At 29.8% G+C, this 13976-nt stretch overlaps 1 protein-coding gene across 4 annotated transcripts in view; it reads right to left on the bottom strand.

Annotated features, from left to right (window-relative positions):
• LOC124432083 (puratrophin-1-like) overlaps nt 1-13976 on the bottom strand; it is a 338073-nt gene that overhangs the window by 41248 nt on the left and 282849 nt on the right. The window lies entirely within an intron of this gene.

Below are 13976 nucleotides of genomic sequence, written 5' to 3'. Positions count from 1 at the left end.
ATGTGTGGGGTTTTTTCTTTTTTTTTTATGTGTGAACGCTCGCGCTAACGTTTGCGCTCGTGCGCAAACGTTCAATTCCATTCGAAGCGCACTAGTCCGCGTTCGGCTCTAAACTCTCACCGGTTCGATTCTCTCTCTCGCATATGCCACGCTTCGAGTTCGAACCTTGCTCTCGCTGAGAAGGAGAGCCGTCTCTCCCTCTCTCTTTCACTCTTTCCCTCTCTCTCTCTCTCTCTCTCTTTCCCTCCTTCTCTTTCCTTCTGTCTATCTTTCTCTATCTCACATAAACACACACTATACTAACTATTCCCGTCTGCTGTATGTAAGTGACCGTTCGCATAAACGCCCGAGAACCCATCGTTCTCTCTCTCTCTCTCTCTCTCTCTCTCTCTCTCTTGTCGTCGTCGTCCTCGTCGTCGTCGTCGTCGTCGTCGTCGTCTACGTTCTCCAATCAGCGAACGATCCGGCACTTTGAGCCCTGGAATGCCTTTTCCTTTCGGAAACCGATTGGAAAAGGCGTGCAGTTGCACGCGGGAGTAATATGCACTGTCGCAAAAATTAGCTGTAATCGATCAATCGTAATCGTAATCGAGAACAAGTTGAGATTTGTGTTTTTCCTTTTTTCTTTTCTTTTTTTTCTCTCGTTTCTCTTTTCTTTTCTTGTTTTCTCTCTCTCTCTCTCTCTCTCTCTCTCTCTCTCTCTCTCTCTCTGATTTCTTTTTTTTTCATTTTGTTTTTTTTTTCTTCTTTCTTAAGATCATAAGAAATTGTCGGACGGATTTTGTAATTTGTAACGATCCTTAATGATCTTTCCAGAGATTTTTTTCTTTTTTTCTTTTTCGTTTTATTTTGTTTTGTTTTTTTTGTTTCTTTTTTATTACTAAATATCGTGGGAATGACCGACATTCGAGCTCGCTAAAACTTCCTTTAAGAACGTTCTTAAAATTTTCTCTTCTTCTTCTTCTTCTTCTTGTTCTTTTTCCTCCTCCATCGCCTTCATCGTCTTTGTCTTCTTCTTCTTCTTCTTCTTCTTCTTTTTTCTCATTTTCCTTTTCTCTTTCTTTTACCCTTCGCATAGATATTTGAAATACTTGTAACATTTTATTTTTGATGATTTATTTTTAATGACTATGAATTCTTCTGTATTGTTATTTGCTTTTAATTCTTTCTTTTTCTTTTTTTTTTTACAGAAAATTATAAAACGTTACGAAGGAACGGAAACGTCGATTATCTCAAAGGTAATTTAATTTTCAAATTTTACTTTTGTATTTTGATATAGCAAAAGTCATTCGTATGGAATTAAAACGAATAAATCGTTTGATCGATAAAAATAGAAATATTGAAGATTATGAATTAAAAATGAAATAATTGGCTTTTGCCAATTATTAAAATAGTAAAAAATTTTTATGTGAATTTAAATATCGACAATATTTAATACAATTTTATTTAATATATCTTAAGATTCGTGTTTTTGTCAATGACCTATCTCACGATGTCGATGTATCAAGGAGTCAAAGTATCAAGATGGTTAAAGATAATCGATCGAAAGTTCCGAAAAGAACAAGCAGGAAAGTCTTTCGCATGCTTGGTTAATGGGACTGGTTTGGTTTCGTGCGAACTACGACGATAAAATACCGAACACATGATTTTCTTTTCTACAATTTCCGTGGTTTTTCATATCCGGGGAAAAGAAAAGAAAAGAAAAGCAAAAAAGAAAAAAAGAAAGCGAAAGAATGTTTACATCGTCGATAATAATCCACTTCGCGTTTACGTTGCTATTGAATTATTATTGATGTATACTTTTTACGAGAATACCACATCCACTCCGCGGTAATTTTATAATCAAATAGAAAAAATAAAAAAAAAAAAAAAAAAATGAAAGAAGAAAAAATAAATCTAATATCCTATCGATGTAGAATTATGTTTGTCCTGTTTTTTTTTTTTTTCGAATTAAACGGTAAATGCAATTTTCATTAAAAAAACATTCTAATTTTGTTTACTTAAAAAACAATTTCGACATTAATAATTTGTTAATATTGTAAATTATTTGAAATATTTGATTTTTCAAAGTTTCAAAGCTTTTTAGCGTTTCGAAGGGAATTCGAATCGTAGTATTCGATCAACGTATTGAGTTTTACGAACTCGAGGACAAAAGCTCACCGAGTCGTTTTCTCTGTGCACTAGAACGTACGACGACACGTTCAATTGATTTTTGCACGTGCCACTTCTCTCTGTCTACATTTTCCCTCCTCTCGGATCGTCGTTCGCGCACGTGCGAGTTCGATTTTATTAATTGCACAACATGGCTCGTTCGTTCTACCATGTGATTTTCACGATAAAACTCTTGGGACTGTACAACCCTTCTATCGCCCTATTCAAGCTTTACGAGTTGGTATTATGAATTGAAATATTTGTTTGACAGATACACACACAGAGAAAAAAAAGAAAGAAAGAAAGAGAGAGAGAGAGAGAGAGAGAGAGAGAGAGAAGAGGGGGTGAGTGTTGCCTGTGGCAAAATTTAAATAACAAATAAAACTAAGTTTTTATATCATTGTTTCTTTTTCTATCCGATTTCGTTCTTTCAAAATTTTTCTCTTTTGGACACAATCAATTATTTATTTATTTATTAGAATTTATTAGAATTTATATTTATTCATATTGTCGTATTGAAAATAGGATGAAAGGATGGAAAGGGAAAAATTGTAGGATATTATTGAGTAACGTAATCGATTCCGAAAAGACGGATAGTAATTTAAATGGATGAAGAAGAATTAATTTAAGGGAATATTTTTAATTTTTTTCTTATTCGGTCAAATCTGTTAAAAGTAAAAAAAAAAAACTAAATAAATAAAAACAAAAATGAACAACTTCATTCCATACAATTGCACATATATCATTGAAAAAGTTAGACATATACATACGTGTACACGTACACGCACGTATGCATGCGCGCACACACACACACACATACACACACACATACATAGACACATATATCACGACAAATTTTCCCAAAGATTTTCAAAGGATGATAAAAGAGAACATTTCGAGAAGTTGAACGAGACGAATGGAACCTCTGTTCTCTAAATTAAACGTTTCGCGAAAAACCATCTATTTGCTTCGCTCCAAACGAAATTATAGTACTACAAGGGATATTGATAAGGCAGGTCAATATTTTTCAACGTAGACGTATAATTTCGTATACGTGATGATACCTTTAACGACATAGTCATGTACTTTTCTTAGATTATCTCACGATACCTTTAGATTCAGGCGTGTTCCAATAATAATTTCACGAATTTTCATATATATAAAATAGTTAAGTAAAAAGTGCGTGATTACTGATAATAGTATTAATGACAAAATTGAATATACATACATATATATATATATATTTTTTCTTTTTAGTAAAATTTAAATAATATAAAAAAAATTTTTTTATTTGTAAAAACTTTTCTTCTAATCTACTATTGATTTTTTCTCTCTCTCTCTCTCTCTCTCTCTCTCTCTCGCTCTCTCTCTTTCTCTGTCTGTCTGTCTCACCCTCTATAAATATCATAATATAATATAATGTATTAAATGCTCTAATAATCGAATGACGTAATTGTTTCAACAGTTGTAATTATAAATAAATGTTACCGTTACGTTTAACAAGTTTTTCTTTGTGATTATACGATCGATTGTATCGATCTACTGTTCATGGACATATATTTTATTCTCACGTGTTCGAATTAAAAAAAATTACATATACATATATATATATATATATATAATATGTATGCGTATATATATATATATATATATATATATTTAGAAAGAGAGAAAGAGAAAGACTGAAAGAGGGAGAGAGAGAGAGAGAGAGAGAGAGAAAAGAACGTACACAGGACAGGCTTCAAACTCGTCCTGCCCTTGAATCGATCATGGGAGTGATACGACCGCAAGAATGTGAGAAGCTTGGAGGTATTTCAAGGTCAGCCAACGAGAACTGTCGAACGGAATCTGATCTTATTATTGTCACGAGAATTGTCCATCGTTAATTATATTTTTACTTTAATATATTAATCCGATCTTGTATAATAAACTTAATACTAATTGCCGAACTTGAGGAAGGATATTTCCTTTTCTTTTTTTTCTCTTTTTCTTTTTTTCCTTTTTTTTTTTTTTAACTTCGACGAATCTTTTATATCTCGTTAACATTAATCGTTGAAAAAGAAGAAAAAAAAAAAGGAAAAGAAAAAGAAAAAAAATAAGATCTATAATTTTTTTACAAGTTCTCGTTATCTCGTATTTATTTATTCGACAAAATATTAAGTATACCAATAATGAAATATAAAAATGATTAAAAAAGAATATCGGCGAAACGCAACAGTATAAAAATATACATAAATGGACCATTTTATCGTGAAATAGAACGCAATTTAACATTGTCATACCATTTTATCATTTCCTCATGGTCATATATTATATTTATGGGGAAATATACGAACGAAGATAATACGAACTTTGCAAATCGGAAAATGTATTCGTGTATATATACGGGCGAGTTATTAGCAAAAAGGAAACAGTAGTTGTATCTCCTTAATGACTGCAGATATTTAAAAAAAGAAATTAGAAAAAAAAAAAAAAGAAATTCGTTCCTATCGAAATCCATTTTCTACGTTATAGCGATGGAACTATGACGAAGTAAAAAATGAAAAAAGAAAAAAAAAAAAAATAAAAGAGTAAAAATATTGTCGAAAGTATCAAAATTATATATCTATACTTACTATACAGTTATATATCTATATTTATTATATTAATGTAACATAGATTATACTAAATATAGTTTAGTATAATATTACATATATGAAGTATTAATGTTTGCTAATTAATGAGGTATAATTTATACCATGTATTTATAATTAATTTCATCGGTAAAGAAAGAAAGAAAGAAAGAAAAAAAGAAAGAAAGAAAGAGAGAAAGAAAGAAGGATCATTTCTATTACTTGAAAGTTACATGATGTTATGGAGGTTTTATAATGATTTGAAAAAAAGAAGTCGACGGCGCACCTTAATCGGTTAATAAGGTGCTTAGAATTAGCTTTAGAATCTCATGCGAGCTAAGAAACGAATAACAAGGCACTTTCATCGAAACTATGCCATTGTAAGTGTACACACACATAAATTACATATTCGTTACATGGCAATTCGATTACGATTAGAGTTTAATCAACCTTTTCAAAAAAAGTATATGACGTAATATTTAATAATCGTAAGAAGATTTATAAATTCGTCGTTTATAATCCATTTAAGTGAATCCATTAAACAAATTTACATTTACAACATTACATTTACATTTACTTACACAATTACACACGCACTCACATATATATATATATATATATATATATATATATCTACATATATTTATATACATTTAAATGAATTAACATTACTAATTAAAATTAATTATCATAAATTATTAAATTTTATATATATATATATATATATATATATATTTGTTTTTATTTCGTTAATGGAGAATATCCGTGCTAGAAGGTCAGCAATTTTGTTGAAGAGAGTGCGCGTAGAAGAGCGTAACGCGAGCCCCTATTTTTCCAACATTATCGCGGATGTATAGAAAACTCAAGTATAACACTTTAACGATCGAATTTTTAACATATTTTTACAACGTTACTGACGATTTAACGATTGATTGAAGAAAAAAAAAGTACCATCAATCTTTTTTTTTTCTCTCTTTCTCCCTTTCTCTCTTTTATTATCATTAGAATCAATAGAATCAATAGAAATGGTTTCGATGTTAAAAGGATCAATACAAAGTTATAAAAAAGTTTGAAAAAAAAAAAAAAGAAAAAAGTTTACAATCGAAATCTACGAGAAATCGATGTATGAACTCGATCGAGAAACAATGACATCGTCCGAAAACGATTCGGAGGTACAGTTACATTTTCCACTCATTTCTAAGCGAAGCAGGTACATGCGTTTTATACGATCATCGATATAGTTTTACGAAGGTATATATATATATATATATATGTATATATGTATGTATGTATGTATGTATATGGATAGATATATATATATATATATACATATGTATATAATCATGAGGCTAACTCACTTAATTTTTCATGCAGGACGCGCGCGCGTCCTCAGACTTAGCTTATAAAGATTTTTTTAAACATATGTATTCCTTAGATCAAGTATGTCGATACCGTAAGGCACCTTTACAAAATGCTTAAATGCTTGTATTATGTTGGTAAGTCCGCCCAGGTAGATGACATTCCATCTTGGACACACCTCGACCGGATAAATATCCTGTCCTCTTATCGTCGTCTTATCGTCATTGCTGATCCGATTGAATGACACCATTAACGTCATCTCAAAGTGTTCATATTTTTTCTTTGGTAAAAATTTATTCCTTTTTCCTTTTTTATTTTTAATTTAATTTTTTTTTTTTTAATTCTTTCTATTTTCTTCCTTTTTTTTTTGTTTTTTCTTTTTTTTTTCTTTTGTAATCTCCTCTTATTCGACTCTGATCATAGCACAATGGGATTGATTGATTAATAAATAATAACATTGTATTTATGTGAAATATAAATGTAAATTATAAAAGTTTTATTATAAAGACGAATGGAAAATTTAATAAATACTTATAGATATAATTCATTATTATATTCGTTAAAATCTTTTCAATTTAATATGAATGAGAAATATTTTTAAGAGTTCATAATTAGACGATATTACGAGATAATTGACGTAGACTCAAAGTAGATCTCAAAGTGTATTTGAATTTCAATTGTTCAAATGACCGGGTTTTTATTCTTTTCTTATTTTTTTCTTTTTTTTTTTTTCAATTAAAAATTTATTTCCGCTTCGATTTAATAATTCTCGTGAAAAATATCGACCCAATGGATTAATTGGATAATAAATAAAAATTACACTCTATTTACGTATACTATAAACGTAAACGAAAGATTTGATAAATAAGGAATAATGATAATTTTATTCGTAGCAATGTTTCTAATTTATCTAAATGAACTATCTTTACGAATGAACCATCATTTAGGTATATAACGAGATAATTTATATCGTTTCAAAGTAGATCTAAGTGTTCTTATTTTTTCTTTTTTCTTTTTTTTTTTTTTTTTTTTTTCATTTAAAAGTATACTTTTGCCTTGTTTTAATAAGATATTATTTACGTATATCAAAGGGTAATAAAATTTTATAATTTTTCATTAGACTTATTTTTTGTCATAAAATATCGAACAGTCTGTCTATCGAATTTATTTAAATACGAATAAACATTAATTTCATTCGTTACAATGTTTCCAATTTATCCAAATTAATTATCTTTAGGAATCATTAAATGATCGACGATTAGATGATTTAACGAGATCATACGTATCGCCATTAAATTGTTCTGAAAATAAATCTGAATTTCAATCTACAAGTGATCGAGCTTTTTTCATTAAAACTTTATTTGCTTTGCCTTCCACGAAAATATTTGTCGATAGTAGTAGTATTTGATAGTTTTCTATGAAACTTTTTTCATATTGAAAAATCGATTTTAGCTCGTAAAGGAGATTTCATTTAAGTATCTCTCAATGTCGTACAACTTTAAAGTCACACGATCGTATATCAAAATTTTCGAAATGTTTTATCAATTTTTTTAATCAAGAAATTAATTGTTAAGAATATTAATGTTAGAATTATGATTATATATATATATAAATTATATTTATAAAAAAAAAAATTGAAAAAACGAATTGATTTACAGAACCATTAAACAAGTATGTAACCGTAATCTTTCTCGTTAGAACAAGTTCAAGTTTCTCCCATTCTTTCTCACTGTTTTATCTAAATGAACTGTAATTTTCTTTTTTTCTCTTCTCTCTCTCTCTCTCTCTCTCTCTGTTTTTTTTTCTTTTCTTTCAATGGGGATCTCAATCGTTCTCGATAAATAGATGATCGTGAAGGAACTACAACAAGCTATAGTACAGTTTAATTTATTCATTTTAAACGATCGATCGTACATGCAATATCTAATGTATGTTCACGCCCGATGTTACGTTATTGAGATGGGTAAGTTAAAAAGAAGGTGGAACGAAAACGGATGTGAATTAGTATTACGCATTGTCGCTTTGAAGTTAGAGGATGCATGTAAGCGTTGGGAAAAAAGGATGTATAAGAAAAATATGTATGTATTTATGTGCATGTGCATATCGTGTGTATGTATGCGCATGTACACGTATATATACTTACGTACGTATATACCTATATATATATGTATGTATGTATATACGTTTAAGCTTGTTTGCGTATATATGTACCTATGTGTATGTGGGTGCATGTATGTGTATATATATATATATATATATATATATGCATGTGTGTGTATAAAAAATAGACACAGACAGAAAACGAGAAAGAGAGAGAGAGAGAGAGAGAGAGAGAGAGAAGGAGGGAGAGAGAGATAAGACGAGCTGGTTCGATGCATCTTGCTTCGAGATATGTGGGTTAATCGATTCCTTCGAAGTAGAACGTAAAACTACTATTACCGGTGGAGACTCGTTAGTGGAACAGGAAGGAGGTTCAATCGTTTAGAAGGCTCGTCGTCCCTAAGACGACCTTCGCTCTCGGACGTTGCCTTTCCTTTCCTTTTCTTTCTCTCTTTCTCTTTAATTTTATATTCCTTTTAATATTGCACAGGTTGCCAACCAAAACTACGAAAGGATAGGGAACTCAAAAAGTGATTTAACTAATGCAATTTAATTCTCAATTTTAATTTCGACAATATTTGAGCTTGCAATCGGGCTTAACGAGTTAAATTTTACGAGTTAAGATTGGACGATTTGAAAATAAAAATGAAAAAAAAAAAAAGAAAAAAAAGAAAAGAAGAAGAAGAAGAAGAAGAAAATTAAAAAGAAAACAGAACAATTAATTTTAATATTTTAATAGATTTGAGATAGAATAATTGATTATTTAAATAAATGATTATCAGTTGAAAGAATTTTTTAAATCGTCGTTTACTTCGATCATCTTTCACGATTGATTTTTCTTGACGATTATATTACTTTATGGTTTCTTGTCTCTCCTAGTCTAAGATATTTCAGTTTGAAAGAGGCTTTATGCCAATGGCTGCGTTACATAATGCATTAGACTCGCGTAAAAATTTTAGCGAGTCTTCAAGGTCACATGAAACTTTTATAGCCGTGCAAATTTACCGATTAGAGTATCGAAGTTAATGAGTAAGTAAGTTGTATGTGATTACTATGTAATCTGATAAGATGTAACGTGAAAATCAGTTTATGGAGATTTTTTTCTCTTTAACTTCTTCTTTTTCTTTTGTTTTTTTTTTCTTTTTATAATTATTAAAAATATTGAAACATATATACGTTAGTATTAATACATATACAAATACACACAGACATACACAAACACACACAATGTTTATATATACATAAATATATATATATATATATTTTTTTTCTTTTTGATTGAGATTAGAAACAGCCTGTTTCTGATGTGTTCCGTCGGAGATTGCAATGTTCGATTAATCGAAGGCGTTATATGTTCTCAACTATACGACAGATGTTTCATTTGTTGAAGGGTGGTATCTTCCTTTTGCCCGGATAAATCTATCGAGCGTTAAGTGGGTGTAATGCGTGGGGTGGATCGCGAGATTAGACGATTAAGCCTTTTCACGCGGCTGGACAGTCCCATTATGATAGACGACATCAGGAAGGGAAGGCGCCTAATAAAATATAGGGTCTACTAAATGAGTCTACTCTTCTTCGCACAACTGCCATTTCGCATACCATGAATAATATTCTCTATACACCGTGTGACCAATGGTATAGTTTAGAAAATTCACTTGCAATTATTTTTACTTATATCAATAATTGAAACTTTTAAAATTATTTATATATATATATATATATATATATATAAATTAAAATAAAATTTTACAAAGTTCATTCCATGAATTGATAAATTTTGGCAAATTTCTTTCATCTTTCTTTCGAATTATGAGTAAAAAAAAGAAAGAAAAAAGAAAAACAAAAAAGAACAAATAGAAATCAATTGACTTCTATTCTTAATCTTTCTAAGGAAAATATCAAAAGAAAAAACTTGCAAATAATCTTAATCCTTAATTCGTTCTTTAAACTTCGAATGTTGATATCTATATCATTCTAATTCGTATAGAGGCGCATTAAGGTCTTATCCGTCATTGTTTCGAGTTATCATCGAACGAACGATTATAATGGAAAGTCGTGTCCATGTTTACCCCTTGCCCTCCTCCACCACCCACTATTTCTACCACTACCATCATATGATACGAGTATCAACGTATGTATATATATATATTAATGTACATATGTATGTGTGGATCGAGTCAACGAGCATAACAATCTCTTGTCGAACGAGACCCGTCATAGTTTTGCAAGCGCTATTTTGAAATGATTTCCCGATCATAATTCATGACACGCGTCAAACACGAAGCCGAGATGGCATCGAGGAAACCTCAGCCGTAACCGGACGTAACCATGTCTATTCGTTATCCTTATTTTAAAGGATATTATTAATACGATGTTCCTTAAGATAAACAAAAGCGAAAGTTTCTAAATTTTGCGTAATGTATCTTTTCTTTTTTTCTAATTTTTTTTCCCCTCCTTCTCTTCTTTTTTCTTCCTTTTTTTTTTTTTCCTTATCAAGGATCGTTTACTTTTCGTTATTTGGCAATAATCATTTGCCTTACGAAATTTTACGATACAGAGAGAGAGAGAGAGAGAGAGAGAGAGAGAGACGAACTAAACTCAACGACGGGAAGTTTCGAGATAATCGGACTTTTTTTTTTTTTATTTATTTACCCTTATCAACCCATCACTCTTCACCCTTTTTAAGATTATCCATCAACGATTGAAAAATTATTCGTATTATACACGTACGTCACAGATTAAATATTATTAATCTATCCGTTTTTATCAATGGATACGCACAGCGACAGAAAAAAAAAAAGAAAACAAGAAGAAGAAAAAAGATTTTCCATCGACGATCTAATAATTATATACTTATTTATCGTATTCATAGATAAAGGGAATATTTCGTTGATTTAATATTATCTAATTGACCTATTAACAGATATATATATAAAAAAAAAAAAAAAAAAAAAACGGATAAACGTTTTTTCGTTAACTATTTTTTTGTTCTATTTTGGTTTTTTTTTTCTTCTAGATAAAAATGAATCGTTATTCATTTATTTATTATTATTATTATTATTTTTCTTTTTTCTCATTCATCGGTATATATCGATTTAAAAAAAAGTGCGCGTGTGTTAGTTCGTTCGATGGTAATATATATGTACGTAAGTACGACGGACTTTCATAAGCAACGCGTGATTTCCTGTGCGTGATTTTACGGTCATCCCAACGCGTCAGCTATTCGGCATCTATAAAGTCAAACGACACCATCTCGTTTTTATTCAACACGTGATTTCCTTACCATTTTGGACTCGTCCTGGATAATTGGGTTACCGGAACGAGGAACGCATTTAAGTAACTAAATACACGTAACAAAGTATTTCGGTTTCTCGAGCGTAACGATGCCTTGACGATTTTCTGAGATTGGTTTAAAAAAAAAAAAAAAAAAAATATAAAAATAAAAAGAAGAAAAGAAAAAAACAAAGAGAGAAAAAAGGACAAGGCAAAAAAAAAAATGGACGAACAACACCGTTTTGTACTTTAAAGGATTCGATCACTTTCCACATTATCTTCTTCTTCTTCTTCATCTACTACTACTACTACTACTACTACTACTACTACTACTACTACTACTTCACTTCTCTCAATAAAGATAACAATTGGGTCAAGGTATATGCCTAACTACTACGATGTACTCGTGTACATTACTCGAACGTTTTCAGAAAAAAGAAAAAAAAAGAAAAAGAAAGAAAGAAAAGAAAAAAGAAAAGAAAGGAAAGGAAACGGAAAAAAAGTGTCTCCTTTTTTCAATGTGTCATTACGATCGAGTGAACGAGTGAAATTTTTTTTGCGAATTTAAATAAAACTATTTTATAAGACACATTGTTTAGCGGAAACATCGTATGGGTAATTATTTCGAAAAAAAAACAAAAAAAAAAAAAAGAAAAAGACTATTTCCAACGAAGATAATTTTACATCGCTTATCGTTGTAATAAAATTATCGATAACGATTATGATAACATCATGAATTGACTTAATGAGCTGTAATATGGGAAAAGAAAAGATGTAAAAAAAAAAAAAAAAAAAAAGGAGAAGAAGAAGAGAAAAAAAATGAAAATGTTAAGACTTCAATCGAAGTGAGCCGAACGTGATCAATTAAAATTCATCGGATAAAAGTAAGTACCGTTCACTCGGTTAACTTTTTAAATAATCTCAATCACCGATCATTATTATGATAGTAAATGTCGATCGATTCTCTATAACGAACGTCTTCCTCTCGGCGTTTCACCATAACGTCAGTGTGAACTCGTCGAGCAAAAGCATGGATAACAGGAGAAAGTTCGATTATATGGTAAAGGAAAAGGAAAAAAAAAAAGAATTCCCGATGGAATGTCGGTTTCTATTGTAGCAAACTTTTCGCATATATTTCTTGCGTGTATTTATATGTATGTGTGCATTATATGTCAAATTTTTGAACTAATTTCCAAATGAATTTCTCACGCATTTCATCGAGTAATATAGATCGAGTAACATCGTTAATCTATTGCTTAAGCAAAAATATAGATCATTAATGTTTCCTATAATTTAATAATAATTATTTTCTTTTTTCTCATACGATTTTATAATTTAACGTCATTTTAATTGACAATTAAACATTTCGTTTTAATTCATATATTCTTGTGCATAAAAAAATTTTTTAAAATCACTTCGATACGATTTTCTTATATTTTATTCAGCATCATTTATTGTTTAAAAAATAATTAAAGACATCGTAAAAGTTTCCTTGGATATTATCGTTAGATACTTTTTCTTCTATATATATATATATATATATATATCTATTATAATTTTATTTTCATCGATAATTAAATATTTCGATTAAATTGATTTAATCGCGCACATAAGAAAGTTTCCAAGCGATTTAAGTATAAATTCTTCATACCCCATTTAATATTATTTATACCTATATTATACTCTATTATTACAATATTATATTAATCGTATTAAGCATTAAAAAGAATTGATGATAATAATTTCTTATTATATTCAATCGTTCGGAATAATAATAATTTTATTTTCATTGATAATACAAAATAATTGATCGTACAAATTAAAAAAAAAAAAAAAAAAATCATATATAAATACATAAATTTCTTCTCAGAATTTAATTGATAAGATACGTTATAAAAAAAAAAATAAATAAATAAATAAAAAAAGAGAAAAAAGATATCCATCGATTTGAAAATAGAAGTAGAAAGGATCGTAAAAAAAGAAAAAAAATCCATTACAATGAGTTTCTACTAATTGTCAGTGTTATACGATCAAAGAGAAAGAAGTTCGATAAGTTGGTGAATATCGGTACGTACCGTTACCGATATCTTATCGAACAAAGGAAACGGACACAGAGTCGTACCATTGATTGATAAGAAGAGACATTGGTATTCACTTTGGTAATTCAACGAAGGAAACAAGTTTCGCTTAGCGATCCGAAACGCGTTAATCGACTACTCTCTATCGCGATTACCACGAGTTTCTCCGACGTATACGCCTCTAATTACAGAACTTCACTCGGAATCGGACTCTTTAAATTAATGGCTGCGATTCGATCGCAGCTATTACAAAAGATCGATGAGATTCCATTGAGGCTCGATTAAACAACCTGGATTCGCCAGGAACAAAATAATGGCTATCATTAACGTAACTACTATAACTCCTACCGTTCGTTTCAATTTTCTTAGAGTCGATATTATCCGATGAGTTTAGTAAGTAGTT

This window comes from Vespa crabro, chromosome 23 (genome assembly GCF_910589235.1).
Source record: "Vespa crabro chromosome 23, iyVesCrab1.2, whole genome shotgun sequence".
NCBI lineage: Eukaryota > Metazoa > Arthropoda > Insecta > Hymenoptera > Vespidae > Vespa > Vespa crabro.
The sequence above is the reverse complement of the archived record's forward strand: the minus strand, read 5'-3'. Positions and strand labels throughout refer to the sequence as shown.